The 15,987-nt window shown below is 36.5% G+C and overlaps 1 non-coding gene across 1 annotated transcript; it reads right to left on the reverse strand.

The window, feature by feature from the left end:
- Positions 1 to 1,611: 1,611 nt before the first annotated feature.
- On the reverse strand, positions 1,612 to 1,721 carry LOC123457149. The gene has a single exon (XR_006634919.1). It is a non-coding gene; the product is annotated as a U6 spliceosomal RNA (small nuclear RNA).
- Between the last annotated feature and the right edge of the window lie 14,266 nt (positions 1,722 to 15,987).

Here is a 15,987-nt window from a genome sequence, read left to right on the forward strand (position 1 = left end):
AAAGCATATTTAGAATTTTGTGATGATTGGATCTGAGTGTATCAACAACACTGTTTCTATTTTATTTCAACCTATGTTGTGGAATCTACTCTCTACTCTTTGTGTAACAAAATAAATGAGCAAGGAAATCACCTAAAGTGTTCACATAGTCCATGAGTTCTACTATAGATTTTGTAAAAGTTTTACAGACAATTCCCATACCTATGCAAAAATATTACTTGATATTAAGACCTTTGTTCTCCCTCCTCCTAAATCCACCTGTTTTCTGAATCACTAATTCTTCCCAAGTCATTTCTACTGATATTGATGTCCGTATTTTCCTCTTTGTCTCTATTTTCAACAACAACAAACAAAAGAAAACCAAAAGCCAAAACCTTCACATTTCTTTTGACACAATAAATTTTAGTTCCATTATAGAAGAGATGTGAAGTTAACATCAGAAAACATAAATGATGCCACTGTTTTTTTCTTGTGGAAATAGCCCAGTCCAACATCCTTTCCTGTGTTAGGTGGCAATACTCAATGACTCCATCATGCAATGATTTGTCATGACCTCACATATACCTGATCTTCAGTGTGAGAATCAGTTTTTGGATATTGTTGTATGCTTGGTGTGTGTGTGTGTGTGTGTGTGTGTGTGTGTGTGTGTGTGTGTGTGTAGTATTGCAAGTCTTACTTGGGGGTAAGATCCTTCAATCTTTATATGGATGTCTGTAGAAGAATTGCTATAATTTTGTTTCAAAAGTGGGCTGGAGAGCATGATTCACATAATTCAGAGTTACAGAGGTACTGATACAAAAATACAGAAAAACAAACCAACAAAACAGAGAATTACATATGTCTTATAAAGTTATGGTAAGGTTTTGTGTTTTTATTATTTTTTTTGTTTTGTTTGTTTTTCAAGTTATGGTCTTATTTGTTCCCAGGTATACCTTGAATTCGGGATGTAGTCTCAGGGCGACTTGAACTCACATCAATCTTCCTACCTCTGCCTGTAGAATGCTAGGATTAAAGGCATGTGCCACTGTGCCTGGCACAAGTTATGGTAAGGTTTTAAGACACATGTGAACACATTCCTATACCATGTTAGATCATGATAACAATGCCTACACACGCATCCCTAAAGTACTAACGATATGGTATTTTCCCCAACAGAGAATTAAATTGAATACTTATGTAATACAACAAACACATGTTGATGCTCATATTCATTATAAAAATAGTCGAATTTTAACATCAAAAAATTGGTTGAGACAAAATACACTGAGGAGTAATTCACCTTTGGGACTGAGAAGAAATACGGTTTCAAGATTAGATGACCATACTATATCTTTTACTTATTTGATTGTCTATTTTTTCTTTATTTAAACTGTGGAACACATGGATAGGAGAGACAGCTTAGTGGCTAAGACATTTGCCTTCAAAGCCAACAGACCGTGATTTAATTTCCTAGGACCCACATAAGCCAAATGCACAAGCTGGCACATGTATCTGGGGTTTGTTTGCAGTGGCTGCAGGCCCTGGCATGCTAATTTTCTCTCTTTCTCTCTCTCTCCCTGCTCTCCTTCTCTCTCTCCCCCCTCTTTCTCAAATGAATAAAAGCAAATAAAATAAAATATGGAATACAGCAGGAATCTGCTTGCCATTCTTGAACAGGGGCCATGTTAAACTAATCTGTATCATTCCAATTTTAGTAAATGTTCTACTGGAGTGAAGAGAATCTTATTTTTCTAATACTATTTTCAACAACTTAATATTAAATAAAAACTGTGTCTCTAATTCAACACATCCCAAATGCCCTACTTACAAAAGATATAAAGCTGAATAATTGTACTCATGTATGTATTGAGGTAATGTTAAGTCCAAGCTGTTAGGTGCAGGTACATGAGCATGAATTTGGTTGCATCACATTAAAACTAAGGTCATTTAAACTCTAACTTCTGGCCTCAAGAGATGCCTTAGAGGTTAAGATCCTTGCATTTGAGACCTAAGTACTCAGGATCTATTCCTCAGTACCCTCATCAGACAAGTGTAGAAACTGGGGCATACATCTGGCGTTTGTTTGGAGTGACCAGAGGTACTGGAGTGCCCATATTCTCTTTCTCTCTCTTTAGCAAACAATTTTTTTTGAAGTTCTTAATTGCTGAGTGCCTAAGGACAGCAGTGATATAAATAAAAGTTGGGATGACCTTTCTGGAATATATTAACTCATTTGTCATTTAATAATTGTCTGGGTAGAACATATGCTTCCCATATCAATATTTAAAAAAATTAAATACAGATTAAGCTTTGATAAAATCATAGGAGATATATACAGAAAAGGAAAATATTTAGCCACTTTGTTTCTTTGCCTTAAAAAAAACTATATTGGAACTGCATTAACTATTGACCTAAACTTGAAAAGTATGGCTGGATAATGGATACTTAAAATATTTTTATTTGTACACTTTATAGAAGAGAGAGTGGGGGAGATTGAGAATGGTCAAGCCAGAGCTTCCAATCATTGCAAATGAGCTTCAGATGTTCCCCATACACTCTGAATCTGGCTTTAAGTGGGCACTGAGTGATTAAACTTTGGCTGATGGGGATTGCAGGCAAAATCCTTAACCTCTGATCCATCTCTTTGGCCCCATTTTAAAATATTTATTTATATTAGGAGGGCATTGGTAGTGCATGCCTTAATCCCAACACTCAGGAGCAGAGATAGGATAGGAGGATCATAATGAGTTAAAGGCCATCCTGAGACTAAATAGTGAATTCCACATCACCCTTGGTAAGTGTAAGACCCTATTTCAAATTCCTTCTCCAAAAAATTTAATTATTAATTGATTCATTCATACATTTGAGAATGAAAAATTGAGAAGTTAGCAGTTAGAATGTTGTAGAGCAATGTTTACTATAAATACTAAAATTTTATATTAATCATCAAAGTACCTATGGATACATTGCCAATTTTCATTAAAATTGCAGTCATTTCATCAGCCCATGGATTTCCCACAAATTCTAATCAAACACATGCAACAACTTGAAAGCATGGAGAACATAAACTGTCATGTGTTGATCACATCCCATCCCATAGGGCAACCTTAGAATGTGATATAAATAATAAATCTTGGGGTCACTGTATGAGTTTGCATTATGAGGACTTGCATTATGCTTTTGAAACTGTGAAAGAAAACAGTCTTAGGTTTTATGTTATTTGTGTTTCTTTTTTTCACAATGGTAGAGTAGGAACACAACAATATCACTATTTAAATTATGTATTACTTAAATGTTCACTGTAAACTAAAATTTTCAAGGTCAGACTTGATGTCAAAGGGCTCTAATATGATTACTGGATCTGAAAGTAAATGTCTGCGCCTTTTGGCCATGCAATAATTGAATAATGCCACAATGAGAACCTTGTGAGATAAGGGTTTTCTCAAAATGCATAGGCAAAATATAATACATTTTTTCAGAGCATTTTGCAAGTACAATTTGTAATAATTAGCAGAATTTGTTGCTGACAAGAGAAATCCATACATATGAAAATGAGAGCTAAATACCTTTTGATATTTTGTATGTTTGAAGTTGCTCAATCCTTTATACACAATGTTTTAAGAATGTCAAGTTGGGGGGGGTGGGCTGGAGAAATGGCTTAATGGTCAAGCACTTTCCTGTAAAGCCTAAGGACCGTGGTTCGAGGCTTGATTGCCCAGGACCCACATTAGCCAGATGCACAATGGGGCGCACGCATCTGGTGTTTGTTTGCAGTGGCTGGAGACCCTGGCGTGCCCATTCTCTCTCTCCCTCTCTCTCTCTCTCTCTTTTTCTCTCTGTCTTTCTCCCTCTCTCTCTCTCTCTCCCTTTTGTATGTCACTCTCAAATAAATAAATAAATTAAATTTTTTAAAAAGAATGTCAAAACCAGCAGATCTGAATCATTATATTTAATTCTGTAGTCCCCACTGAGGTAATTTAACCAGACTCTTGGAGAGTTATGATATGGCTCAGAAACATCCAACTGTTAGTGGCATTATAAACAATAACCTGTCTTGGTTTAGTCCATAAAAATTGAAGTGGATCACCTGGAAGAGTTAAAAATAATAAAACTCTCATGTGGAAAGATGCTTTGGTCCAACATTGGCTCAGAGCAACAGGCAGTAAACAATGTGGCCGTGAGGCTGAAGGCACTGTAGAGTTGGTTTCCCATAGTCACCCTTAAGGATCTGATACTCACTAGATTTGCTTCGAAGTAGATATTTTAAATTCAGTGTTTTGAGTCTGTATCAGTGGCACAGTCCATCTTGTCGACACACAAATTACAAGAAATATTATGCATCAGTTAATTTGCAACATACTACTGAACACATGAAAAAGAATTGACTACCCTATGCCTTGCATTCACTTATGAAGTTCATAGTAAATTATTCACAGATTTCTGAACATTTGAGTCTGTGTCAGCATGGTTCACTTTTTTTGAGGGGTTGGGCAAATTGTGGGTGAAATGAAGCACATCTTGCTGAGAGGTCTGTCTGTATCTCATGATGGCCTGAAGTCCTAGCTCTTAATGGAGACAGACAAATGTTCCTTCATACATTGGATTCCAGGTGCAGGTGTATTTGGGAATGACAGCCACCCCCATCATGTCAAGGATGAGACTGAAATTTTGACATCTGTAAACTCACACTTTAGTTCATGTCTGCCACACATAATTTCTCTGCCTACCCTATGGATATCTTTAGTAAACAGATAGAAAATTACTTTTTAAAAGTGACATTAATATTTCATTCTCACCAATGAGAAGCATCTAGATAAAATGGAATCATAGAACAGATAGATATAACATCTTAGAACATTCCATCAAAGTTTAGAAATAGGTGAAACTAGCCTGGCATGGTGGGGAATGCTTTTAATCCCAGCACTCAGGGGGCAGAGGTAGGAGGATCATCATGAGTTTGAGGACACCCTGAGACTACATAGTCAATTCTAGGTCAGGCGGGACTAGAGTGAAAAATTACCTAGAATAAACAAAAATAAATAAATAAATAAATAAATGACATAATAAAATGGTATAATAAATAAATAAATAGGGCTGGAGAGATGGCTTAGTGGCTGGAGGCCCTGACGCGCCCATTCTCTCTCTCTCTCTCGCTCTCTCTCTCTCTATCTGCCTCTTTCTCTGCCACTTTCAAATAAATAAGTATAAAAATAAATAAATAAATAAATAGATTAAAAGGTGAAACTTTTGGAAGGCAATTTTTTTCTGTGTTTTGAATGTATACATTCAGGTCATAGTATTAAAGTCAGTAATGTACAGGCCAGTAAAACGAAAGTAGCATTTTAACACCATTGATTCTACATGTAGAATTATATTGCTGTGTCCTATCTATTATCTATCTATTTATCTATCTATCTATCTGTCTATCTACCACCTAATTATCTATCTCTACTTCACATTTCCTTATATCCCAATTTGTGAGAAAAAAAACATAAAGTGTAAGATTGTTTCCTCCCTAGGTTTTGTTTATATTATCTTATTTTATTTATTTTATTCATATTTTTATTAAATACTTTTGTATGCAGTAAATACAGTCAGTTTGGTACCAAAATTAGGCTCATCCATGACCTACCCCCTCCCCTTGGCCCCTCCTTGTTGAGGTATATGGGTCATGCCTTGTGGAGTTAGCCCAAAGTTATGGGTAAGATAAATGTCTTTGCATATCATGATGCAATATGTGGTGCTGACACTCTTTCTGCACCCTCTTCTGCAAAAGTTCCCTGAGCCATGTTAGATTCACTTTTGGTCTGCTTCAGTGATGAGGTGTTGGAGGCCTCTGGGGCTCTGGCTCTCTTATTTTTTATTTATTTTATTTATTTGTTTGTTTTTCTTTTCATAATTTTTATTAACATTTTCCACGATTATAAAAAATATCTCATGGTAATACTCTCCCTCCCCCCCCCAACACTTTCCCCTTTGAAATTCCATTCTCCATCATATTGCCTCCCCATCTCAATCATTGTACTTACATATTTTCAATACCAACCTATTTAGTACCTTCCTCCCTTCCTTTCTCTTCCCTTTATATCTCCTTCTTAACTTACTGGCCTCTGCTACTAAGTATTTTCCTTTTCATACAGAAGCCCAATCATCTGTAGCTAGTATCCACATATGAAGGAGAACATGTGGTGCTTGGCTTTCTGGGCCTGGGTTACCTCACTGTGTATAATCCTTTCCAGATCCACCAATTTTTCTGCAAATTTCATAACTTCATTTTTCTCTACCACTGAGTAGAACTCCATTGTATAAATGTGCCACATCTTCCTTATCCATTCATCAGTGGAGGGACATCTAGGCTGGTTCCATTTCCTGGATATTATAAGTTGTGGCTCTCTGATTTGGTAGGAGTTGATTTTTCTCTGTGTTGATCTCCTTCCCCCTTTTGTTGGTATCCGGTTCATCAGGAAAACAGCACCCTTGCTTGTTTTGCCTACAAGAAGCAGATCACAATAACCAAACTTGAAGTAGGCACAAAAACCTTCAAAGTCCATGAAAACACCAACCCACATTTACCATCACAATATGGTGGGGATCTAATCAAATCTCACAGTCATTACCCTAAATATTAATGGCCTTAATTCACCCATCAAGAGACACAAGCTAACAGGATGGATCAAAAAATTAGACCCCTCAATCTGTTGCCTTCAAGAAACACACCTCACCATTAAGACAGGCACCTCCTCAGGGTGAAAGGGTGGAAAACAATATTCCAAGTAAATGGGAATAAGAAACAAGCAGGTGTAGCTATATTTATATCAGATAAAATAGACCTCAAACAAAAAATAATAATAAAAAAAGACAAAGGCCACTTGCTACTTATCAAGGGAACAACCCATCAAGAGGATATTACAATCATAAATCTGTATGCACCAAACACAGGGGCACCACAGTTCATAAAACAAAACCTACTTGACAATAAAACAGAAATAACCACCAACACCATCATAGCTTTGGACTTCAATATACCATTATCAATAATAGAAAGATTACCCAAACAAAAAATCAAAAGTTAAGTAAAAGAGCTCAACAAAATCATAGATCACTTGGACCTAATGGACATCTACAGAACTTTCCATCGCAAATACACAGACTACACATTCTTCTCAGCAGCCCATGGAACATTCTCTAAAATAGACCATATACTGGGTCACAAGGGAAGCCTCCACATATTTAGGAAGATTGACATAATTCACTGCATGCTATCAGCTCACAGTGCTATATTGCTAGACATCAACAACAAAAGACCCACCAAGAATCCCAATGGTACCTGGATTCTGAACAACACACTTTTAAACAATAAAAGGATAGTGGATGAAATAAAAAATGAAATTGCAAAATTTCTGCAATGGAATGACAATGAGAACACATCACACCAAAACTTATGGGACACAATGAAGGTGGTCCTCAGGGAAAAATTCATAGCACTTAATGCCTTCATAATAAAAGACAGAAAGATCCCAAATCAATAACCTATCCATCCACCTAAAGGAACAGGAAAAACAAGAAAAATCCAACCCAAAGAGCTCCAGAAGGACAGAAATAATTAAAATCAGAGCAGAAGTTAATGAATTGGAAACCAAGTAAACAATTAAGACAATTGACAAAACAAAGAGCTGGTTCTTTTCAAAAATAAACAAGATTGACAAACCCCTGGCCAATTTGATCAAGCAAAAGATGGAAAATCTTCAAATTAACAAAATTCAGAATCGAAAGGGAGAGATCACAACAGACATAAGTGAAATTGGAAGAATCATCAGGAAATATTTCTAAAACATCTATTCCACAAAATTGGATAACTTGGAGGAAATGGATAAATACCTGGATGCATACCATCTATCAAAGTATTACCTTATTTTAATAGGAAGAAGACTTTTGAAAAATTCAACTTTTGTTGAACAATATTTATAATATGAAATAGTGGCATGTCTCATACTGAATAATATGAAAGTCATACAAAATCATACCGCTCATTCAACTTATTAACAATATTTTGTTTTTCTAATTTCCTAGTTACATCATCCACTACATCCTGAAAATACAGGTAAAAAGAGTTACATCATCCTTCATCTCTAGTTCTTCCAGTTCTCGTATGTTATCACCAAATAAAGACACTATCCAAAAATTGATTTCTAGTCATTAATATATTAGATTTCACTTGAATATTTGGCAACTAGATTCTTTTACATTAAATCCTAATACAAGAGAGGGAAATAGTGTCTGAATTTTACTTATTTTTCAAATAATTGAAATTCTGCACACAATGGTTCTTTCCAGTGTGGTCTTGATATTGTAAATGGTTTTTCTGCATGTGTATGTGAGTATCATGCACATTAATACTTGTAGAAATGCTGATTTGCGTGTGGCATGTGCAAAGGTGAGCCTGCTGTCAATGTCATTATCCTATTCCTCAGGGTGAGTTATTTCTTGCTGAACCTGGATCTCACTGAATCTCCCAGGGAAATCATAGGCACGTCTGTGGTCATGCTTTCTGTGCTTCCCTACTGCTGGGGCTTCAGAACTATGCTAAAACACCTGGATTTTTATATTCTAACAAACTCAGTTAAGCTCCTCATTCTTGAATGACAAACAAACTTATCCACAGAACCATCTCCACAAGTCATAGAATTTTTTAAGTGGGGAAGAGAAGAGGTCAGATTCCTGATATCTTTCAAGTTTCTATGACTAGTAAAAATATTTGTTGAAATTTTCTTATTTCTAGAGTTAATGTTTTTGCAGTAAGACTCTGTCCTTAGTCTCATGCATGTACCAACAGATTCACTCACTTTATGGAAGGCCATTATTAAATAAGTGTGTGGAATACAAAGGTGAGGGGACATTTCTTTTCTCATAAAGTCCTTCACAATGAAGCAGGTGATTATTTTGGGTGTTGGAGGAGGCTGTTGGAGATGGAATGTTTCCTTTTTACCCTGGATTTGCTAGAACTCAACATATAAATAATTCTGCTAACAAAAATTGTGAATAATTTCAGGTTTATGTCCCTGATTGCTAAGTCTAAGAAAATAACCCATAATTATACCCTGACATTATGACACTATAGAATTTTAGCTGATAAATAATTCATGACTTTTCCAAGCAAGTGCATATAGTATGGTAGGGCATATGCCTGGTGTCGCATGAACTGAGAGTGTGAGGCAAGAGTTACTGAGATCAAAGGCATGGTCTACATAGACTGAGTTAAGACAAGAGAGTATGATATTTTATCTGCTAAATTTTAGAAAAATCCAAAGCAAAGCCATCATGTCTTCCAGATTTTGTGAAGTTGTGTTCATGAAAGGTAACATATTTTTCTTAGCAACTTCAAAAAGTGAATAAAAATCATTAACATCATCTGCAGCTGTGCATCTCTGGGTCATTTACAATTTATTCATGACACTCTAACTGGGCGCTGGCAGGGCATGAAATGTAGCATGAGCTAAGACCTCATGGTTCTTTCAAGACTGGACAGCAACTCAATTTTTCATAGAGATTTTTGTGTTTCAGTGGAAATTTTACAATTTTGTTCCAGCCACAATGCCACATGTTTTTCATCCACACAAGAAAAATCTTGCTGACCTCAAATTAAAAGTGATGAAATTTCCTTCCAACCATCATAAAATTCAACCTCATGTACATAAATCCTTAACAGATGAAGCTCTACTATGCCGATTAACTGGTGAGGCTATGGACACTGTGCCACAATTCCCTGAGAATTTAAAAACAAGTCCAGTTATATGTGTCACCCATTCCTCTAACTTTTCTCATCAATTTCTATTGGAACCATGGCACATTATTTTTATCAAAATATAAACATCAAATCTTGTGGGTGGTAATATAGTTTCAAATCCATGCAAATTACAGTCATATCCCTTGAAAATATGGTTAAGTCCAAGGGATGTATAGGATTATTTGTAGCTTATGGTGATATAAGTAAATTTTTGGCAAAATTTTGTTTAATCTTAGCTACTCACTTTTTAAGATATGCATACAATTTTTATTTATTTTATTAGCTATGGACAACCTTTTTAAATACTAAAATGGTTTATGAAATGAAAAAAATAAATTCAATAAAAGTAAAACCTATTTATAAGAGTGGTTATCCATTCCACCATAACATTTTTTAAGTGAAAAGGACAAAGTATGGCATGGAAAGTTATAGAAACTTAGCCAAAATACAACATGGAAGGGAACACATTTACAGGATAATTTTATTGATTTCCAAGATATAAACTGTAACAGTTTTTTGTAGGGCTCACTCTAGTCACAGGTGTTCTGGAATTCACTATGTATTCTTAGGTTACTTTGAACTCAAGATCTTTCTACCTTTGCCTCTGGAGTGCTGAGATTAAAGACATATGCCACCATGCCCAGTTAATTTTGGTGCTTTTATTGTATTGTTTTGTTTTTATGCTTTCTCTCTCTCTCTCTCTCTCTCTCTCTCTCTCTCTCTCTCTCTCTCTTTCTTTTGTGTGTGTGTGTGAGTGTGTGTGTGTGTGTGTGTGTGTGTGAGACAATTCTTAAAATATTTTTTGTTTGCTTTTATTTATTTATTTGAGAGTGTCAGAGAGAGAAAGAGGCAGAGAGAGAGAGAATGGGTGCGCCAGGGCCTCCAGCCACTGCAAACGAACTCCAGATGCATGCGCCCCCTTGTGCATCTGACTAACGTGGGTCCTGAGGAATCGAGCCTTGAACCAGGGTCCTTAGGCTTCATAGGTAAGGCCTAACCCCTAAGCTCCTAAGCCATATCTCCAGCCCAAATTCTTAAAAGAACCATTGTGGAACTAGATGAGCAGTGATGAAGGAAGATGGATACAGAAATACAAAGGTATTCATTGGTTTTGAAATAAAGATAAGTTATGACAACTGAATGCTAAATATTCAAACACAAAGTCAATTTCCATACACAAGAGGAATAAGTGTTCTATGCATAGAAATCATTGTATATGCAATAATTTTCCAGACTTCAGAAAGAATTTACATTACTGAAGTCCACTTTGTATTTTAGATTAAACATTAACATAAAATCTTTTACCTTGGAGCTGGTTGTGGTGTTGCAGGTCTTTAATCCCAGCACTGGACATGTGGGCGTATAGCGTGAGTTTGATGCAAGCCTGAGAGTACATAATGAATTCCTGGACTGCCTGGGCTTCAGCAAGACCCTACTTCAAAATAAACAAAAAATAATCTTTTATCTGGTTGCATTTATAAAAAATTTTCTTGTGTGTGCATATATAGTGAAATACTTTTTTTATTTTTATTTTTTTACTTTTATTTTTTTGGTTTTTCGAGGTAGGGTCTCACTCTGGCTCAGGCTGACCTGGAATTCACTATGTAGTCTCAGGGTGGCCTCGAACTCATGGTGATCCTCCTACCTCTGCCTCCTGAGTGCTGGGATTAAAGGCATGTGCCACCACGCCCAATGTGAAATACTTTTGATACCCTTTTATGAACATTCAACAAGAAAACACGATTTATGATGCTATGTACTAAAGAAAAAAAATTAAAATTATATGTACAAGAAAAAGTTGTATTCTTATCACATTCATATCAAGAAAAAACTTATTTAAAATATCAAGGGGGGGTTGGGATGGCTTAGCAGTTAAGGCATTTGTCTGCTAAGCGAAAGGATCCAGGTTTGATACCCCAGGATCCACATTAGCCAGATGCACAAGGTGGAGTATATGCCTGGAGTTCATATGCAATTACTGGAGGCCCTGGAGCGACATTATCTCTCTCTCCCCTTTTTCTCTGTCAAATAAATAAGTAAAAATAAAACATGAAATATATGCCAAGAGGATAAAGACAGGATTATTAAAACACAGGGAGAACAGTAAAACATTGCCTTTATCAAATCACACTATTGCCCTTGTAGAAGGGTCATACACCTTAGATCATGATGACCTACACTCTGCGAGATCAAGGTAGACATGAAACTTCAGGGGTTTCTTCTCAGCACACACAAAGCAACTGAGAGCCACCGCCAGCAGCAGAATCTTTCTGGTCCTGGTGCCTCCTTTCCCCCTTCCTCAGAAAATCAGGTCAACTCTCTACTCTGCAGAGAATGTTGAAAGATGCTGTAGATAAAGTCCATATCTGCTGGATGGGGAAAGAGCTAATGGGTAATCACAAGACTCTGTAATCTTTCTTTCTTTCTTCTCTTTAATTTGCACATCCTGATTGGAGCTCGTTTGTGCCTGGGCTTGGCATTGCTTTATTTTGGTAATGAAATTAGTGACAAGTGATACTACATAGGAAGTGGAAAATTGACATTACACACCCGAATGTGCACCATCCACAGGAAATATATTAAGGATAGAAACCCTTTTATACTCTGTTAAATAAAGGAGACTATAAAAGAGAGCCCCAGGGTTTTTGAGAACTTGCACAGAATCTGGGTTTGGTTTTGAGCTTCTCTTTGGCATAATATGTTTGCTGGTATGGTTGCTCAGTGCTCACAAATGTAGCCAGGGATTTATTATGGCCTTTGAATATTGATCGGCTATAACTTACAGGAGGGACGTGACGGCAGCCAGAGTTAGAATGGAGAAAAGGAAGTTTACAACCTCAGTCCATAGTGTTATTTGAGTACAGAGTTTACTGTGAGTGTTTTGGGGCTTCAGTGGTTGTGTAGTGTTCATACTGGGACATCCTGAGATCATGCAAAGATATGTCCTGGACTGGATTGTTTTAGAGTGCTTTGAAAACTGGGACTCAGGGTGAATCCTTGAGTATTGAATTGGGGAGATACTTGAATCCTGCAGTTTTCTAGCAGGTGCATGAGCTAGGAGAGAGGCATAGCTTCCTAGAATACTTTGTTGCATGACAATGGGGTCCTGGTTTTTCTTAAAAGAGAATAGCGACAGGTATGGTGATGCACACCTTATATCCCAGCAAATAAATGGAGGTAGGAGGATCACTGACATTGAAGCCATTCTGAGATTCTGTTGTTAATATTCGGTTATCCTGCACTAGAGTGAAACCCTATCTACAAAATAGAGGGAGAGAGAGAGAGAGAGGGAAGAGGGGTATAACAGAACCACCAGTCCATGTGTGTCATGTTGATTAGGATGGTCACTCCATGGGATGGGGAGATATTAACCTTATGAGAGATCTTGTAGGAGAAAGTCATTGGCCACTTTATTGGATGCTGATGCTGTGTCAGATGGGTTACTGGGAGAACAGTAGTAAAACTGAATCAAAGTTAATATGTGGTCGTGGTGGGGGGATCAAAATGAAATCTAGGCACTTCCAGGGGCAGGAAGCTCTGTATAGATGTCAGTAGTGGGTCCCAAGGAGCTATCAGGAATCCATCCAGATATTGTAACTGACCAAACCTGCTATCACCCAGGTCCACCGATATAACCTGGGAAAATGACTCTAACACTGCACCACAGCAAAATAGATTCCAGGGTCGTCCAGAGGTCCCCAGGCACCATAATCACAATGAAGATTCCACACCTCTGAGGTCTAATTGGAGAGTATCACATGGTAAGTTGAAAACCACCTTCATAAAGATCCCCAGGTAGAGGGGCAGTTCTATCTCCAGGAGCTTCTCCCAGTGTGATTCCATTCCCAAATACAGGTGGAGAAAAATTTATACAACTGAATGTTTTTATGATACCAATTGAATTCTGACTCAGAAGCGATACAGAGAGTTATATGTTTTCATCAGTTTTCACAGTCTAGTCTTATGCTTTAATGTCTAACTAGCATTGCATTGTCTATGTGTAAATAGTTATTTCCAATTTCTTCATTCTTCTATAAATAGGTTGTTTCCAGCTACTAATATTGGGGTGGATATGGCTAAGGACAGAAGAGTTACTCTCTGTCAAGATCTAAATCCCCATAACACACTTTCCTCCCATGGGGAAAAAAAAAAAAAAAAACTCAATTTACACTTGACAACATCTATCTGTTTAAATCATGTGTGAAGAACTCATCAGTCATGCTGAAAATTGACATTTTCTCATTCAATTCTGATAGGCAAACACTGTAGATCATTGTTTGGGTATCATTTATATTTCTAGCAGGATTATTCCAAAGAAAGTTTATGGTGATCAGTAAACTCAGTTTCTTGCACATGGGTGAACAAATACAATCACTATGTGATTTTACAAGGACAGCAACAGAAGCCATGGTGAATTGTATTGTAAAATACGTAATGAGGCACCAGGTCTGTACCAAAATACAATGCTTGTGATGTACCTGGAGTTTTATAACATTTCATTCCAAAATCAAGACTGTTCATACAAATGGTAAATTCTTTTCCCATATCATACCCCAATTATCCTTTTATACAATAAAATTCTATATTTAATTTTAGGAAAGTATTATAACAATTAAATTCTCATCTCTTATAGTTAGTTGTCTTCACATTTTTACTTGCCTAAGACAAGACTGTATACCTTCTATAGGCAATGGAAAAAAATTTATACCTACATTATGAATCCATATGAAAAAAGGAACTTTCATATATATGTAACAAATTACAAAGCTATTGGTAGACAGTATTGTGGGTACAACTGACCATATGTATAAGACCAGCATTGGTGAGAATTCATTGTAATTTGTTCCACTACATAATTTGGACTTCATTTTATTTATTTATTGCTTCATTTATTTATTTGAGTAAGAGGAAGAAACATATAGAGAAGGAATTGGCATTTCCCTGCAAAAAAATTGAGGTGCATGTACAACCTTGTCCATTTGGCTTACATGGGTTTTGGGGAGTCAAACCTGAGTCCTCGGCTTCAAAATCCAACACCTTAACCACTATACAACCCTGTATTCGGAAGAAAAGTAGTTTAAATTGCACTAGTTTTTGTTTGTTTCTTCAAGGTATAATCTCACTTTAGGGAAGAGTGATCTGGAACTCACTCCGTAGCTCCAGAGTGCCCTCTAACTCACAGAGATCTTCCTCAGCCTCCCAAGTGCAAGAATTACAGGTGTACACCACCACACTGGGCTGAAATTGTACACGGAAACTAGAAGAAAAATCCATAAAATATTTAGTTTGTTGGGTACATGAGTCAGTCTTAAACAGAAATTACAAGACATTGGCTACTAAGTTTTCTAAGGCTATTTGTGAATGAAGCCAATGCTTATCCTTGTTGGTGGGGCCTCCAAAACGTACTTTAAGATGAGACCAATTACAACACTTGTAAGACATGGATGAAGTCTATATTTCAGAAAATTTAAAGTATCCACTTCCAAGAAAGTTTCTAAAATGACTATTTTCTAATGATCTCAAGTCTCATACTTGCTGATTAGAATTCATGAAGGTGGTTTCTCAATAAGTTCAATACTACACTTGCAGTACAAGCAAAAAAAAAAAAAAAAAAAAAAGCTTGAACATTCTTTCACTTACTGTTGGTAGTGTGCTAATGCTATTTTTCAATGCAGGTCATCTTTAGGTGTGCTGGTCAAAGTATTCTGGTGAAATTTCTCAATAATAAAACTTCTACACTTGCTGATCAGAGCATGCTAAAAGTATTTGGAAAAACACAATGCATGCCCTGTCTGGTGAAACTCTACTAATGCTGCTACTCAATGAGGACAATTCATCCAGTGGATATACACAGATTCCTAAATCTATTTCACAATGAGGTCAGTTCTTACACTTGTTTGTCAGAGTATATCAAAGCTATATCTCAATAAATAAAATTTCTACACTTACTGGCCAGAGTGTACAAAGGTCATTTTTCAATGATGGCCATTCCTACCTTTGCTTGGCACCATGTATTCAGATTGTTTCTTAATAAGGAATTCCAAAACTTGTTGAAGAATGCCTTTGGAATTTTATAGGGATTGAATTAAATGTGTAGATTGCTTTTGGTAAGATTGCCATTTTCACAATATTGGTTCTTCCAACCCAGGAACAAGGGATGTTTCTCCACTTTCTAGTGTCTTCTGCGATTTCTTGAGAGTTTTAAAGTTCTCATTGAAGAGATT

Source organism: Jaculus jaculus (genome assembly GCF_020740685.1).
Source record: "Jaculus jaculus isolate mJacJac1 chromosome Y unlocalized genomic scaffold, mJacJac1.mat.Y.cur SUPER_Y_unloc_1, whole genome shotgun sequence".
NCBI classification, from domain to species: Eukaryota; Metazoa; Chordata; class Mammalia; order Rodentia; family Dipodidae; genus Jaculus; species Jaculus jaculus.